At 41.5% G+C, this 3,010-nt stretch overlaps 1 pseudogene; it reads right to left on the reverse strand.

The window, feature by feature from the left end:
* Positions 1–521: 521 nt before the first annotated feature.
* On the reverse strand, positions 522–868 carry LOC143676286 (cyclin-dependent kinase 2-associated protein 1 pseudogene; annotated as a pseudogene).
* Positions 869–3,010: the final 2,142 nt, after the last annotated feature.

A 3,010-nucleotide genomic window follows, 5' to 3' on the forward strand; every position in this document is an offset into this window, starting at 1 on the left:
AACTTGTGCACTTTTAAAAAGTGACTTCAAATCATTAATAGTCATGCAAATGCTTAAGCAAAAAAGAAGGCTAGTGAGTAAAGCATCCTGTCAGTGTTTACTAAAAACAGAATCCTTAAAGTTGTATTAGCTTATGAAAAGGAACAAAAAAAAAAAACAATTTAGGTTACGACCTGTATTCAGAAAAGAAGATGAAAGTGAGATCCTGGCATCATGAAGTCATGCTACAGTTTGATGATTGGTAACTTTTCCATGTACTTTTTTAAAATCAGTGATTAAAGAGAAAAAAAACCCAACTGGATACTTCCTAACTATTTAAAACACAAATCCTAGTCAATTGGAAAATTTCTTTTCAAGCTTAAAGTCTAGGTTTAGAGCCAAGTGAACCATTGGAGGGAAATGGGAAAAAATACAAACACACTGTTAACATTTTGAAAACAAGAGTTTCATCTGAACAGGGGAGATGGACTATAACTTCTCATCTGTAAAAAGATAGAAACCCTTCAAAGCTAATGAGGCAGCTAAGATATGGCTTTCTGTTCTGTTTCAGACACACACTCCTGAGCCAATCCTCTAGCATGAATGGTGCCTTGTTTTAGGCTGTCCATGGCATTCTTGCTCCCTGAGTAGGTGGGTCTAATCTCTTTTCCCAACACTTTGATGATGGCCAGTAGCTCAGTGTATTTGCTTTGGTGTATGTGGCTGTTCCCAGCTCCCTGGTGTAGCCAAGGGATGGCGGCCCATAGTCACTCAGCAGCCGGCAGTACTGGGAGGATGTTGCAATGCTGGTGGAAGGAGAGTGGGCACTTCCACCTGCCTTGAGGGAGGCGATGAGCATGTGCACATTCAAGCTCAGTTTGTAAGACATCCTCGTGGGTGGCAGGATGCATGGGGCTGGGCCCGCAGCAGGTGGTGGTGAGGTATATGGCAGCAATTAAGGGGTATGGTGCCAGCGTCCCTTTGCCCATCCCTGCACCCACTGGGTTCCCGTACTTTTTGTTCTGTCCTTTATGGCTTTAGCCATATTTTCCTTCATCTCCTTGAATTGAGTTAGGAGATTTGTTTGAACATCTTTGATTAGTTGCTCTAAACTCTGTGCCTCCTCTGACATTTTAATTTGTCCCTTTGACCAGGCCATATCTTCCTGTTTCTTAGTATGGTTTGTATTTTTTTGCTGATGCCTAGCATCTGATTATCTTAATGCATTTACTCTGGTGATCAGTTTCTTTCTTTTGATTTGAGTTTTATTATTGATTGGCTTTGAGTTAAGATTCTTCTTTGATGCTTGGTTTAACTTATTCTAGATCTTTAGAATTATCCATGTTTAACTGATCAAAACAGAGTCAGCGACCCAGATCAGTTCTAAAGGGCTCTTGGGGGAGGGTCAGGAAAGACAAAAAAAACAGCATTTTTTTCCCCAGTCCCCAAACCTCTCTCTCCTGGACTGCACAGAAAACGGCTTTCTTCAGAAAACTACTCCCTGCAGACCTAAGGAGGGAGTGCCTTTTTTCAGCCTCCCCAGACTCCACACCTGGCAGGCTGGTGTTGAAACAATGTCCATGGGGAATCCTGTCCCAGGTGGGTTAGATCTGCAATTCAGAGCCAGGACCCATCATTCCAAACTCACCAATTATAAGCCATGCCCCCACAACACCTTGCCGCCCTACCCACATTCCCATTTCCTCTGTGTTCCTCTCCATCCACAGCAGCCAGCTGCAAATTGTACCATAGCTCTTTGTTCCAGAAGTAGGGGATGGGTGGCAGCCACTAGCGCTGTGTGTTTCACTCATACTTCTTTGTTGCAGCTCCTCAGTCTCCCCGTCCCACTCTTTCCTGGGTGCTACACAGTGCTTCTCTGGCCTCCTGAGCCCTAGAACCATTGTTTCAGCAATCTGTCCACTAACTGCCTTTGGAGAAGGACTGTGTCCTATATCTTCCTACTCTGCCATCTTCCCTGCAAGTTTTCTGAATAATAATTTCCACCAATGAAATGTCAGTTATCTAGTCAGATTCCTGAATGTGAACCCTGAACCATGAATCATACTGATATTGTGCCTGCTGACAACAGAAATCTGTGAAGCACACATGATTGGCGGGGGTGTGTCGGGGGTGGGGGATGAGGCCATGATCACCTTGAACAACTTCACCAGAAGGATGGGAATCAAGGTTCTGCAGAACAATGGTGGCCTTTTCTAAAAGCACACATGCAAATCAAAACAAAAACAGAATTAAGATGCTCTGTAAAGACTGAAAACAATAGCAATCCAGATTGGCATTTATAAATACAGCCATTTTTCCCTTCCTTTCAAGCCCTTACTATAAAAGGCAAGGATAAATGAATTTTCAGCTGCTTCGACTTAATGTAAGGGGAACACATGATCCTTTATTTGTTATTATTATTATTATTATTATTGCATTGGGTAGGCACTGGGAAATGAACCAGGTCTCCTGCATGGCAGGCAAGAACTCTGCAACTGAGCCACCATCGCACTGCCCTCTTTATTTTATATTTTTTAAAGAAAAAAATGAGTTCTCAGCAGTAAGTGGTGGAAAGCTGTATAGAAACAGAAGATGCAACCACTGACTTCTGCCTGTGCTGCATGACACTACAAAGGATTTACAGCAGTCATATTTTGACCTTTCCAGTTTGTTCTTTTGGTTCTGAAGAAAGGCTTGTGGCATGAATTTGTAACATCATTTTGCATGTTACCATGTGTCTCTCAGTGTTTAACATGATACTTTGCACATGGTAAATGCTAAGTAAAGCATGTTAAATGAATTCTTTCTTTCTCAATCATCCATCATTTATCGATGGGTTTATATTCTTAGTATAAGTATAATTCAAGAAAACCAACAAAACTTAGCATTTTTGCAGCCCTTAACTTATTTAGGATATTTTTTTGTCCTGTTTTCTGCATTTGTTGTTAGAGACCACTACCAAGATCAAAACAGAAAACATGAGCTCGAGAATAAAATTTTAGGGCCTTGATGTTTGCTTATTACAAAAATT

Source organism: Tamandua tetradactyla, chromosome 3 (assembly GCF_023851605.1).
Source record: "Tamandua tetradactyla isolate mTamTet1 chromosome 3, mTamTet1.pri, whole genome shotgun sequence".
Lineage (NCBI taxonomy): Eukaryota > Metazoa > Chordata > Mammalia > Pilosa > Myrmecophagidae > Tamandua > Tamandua tetradactyla.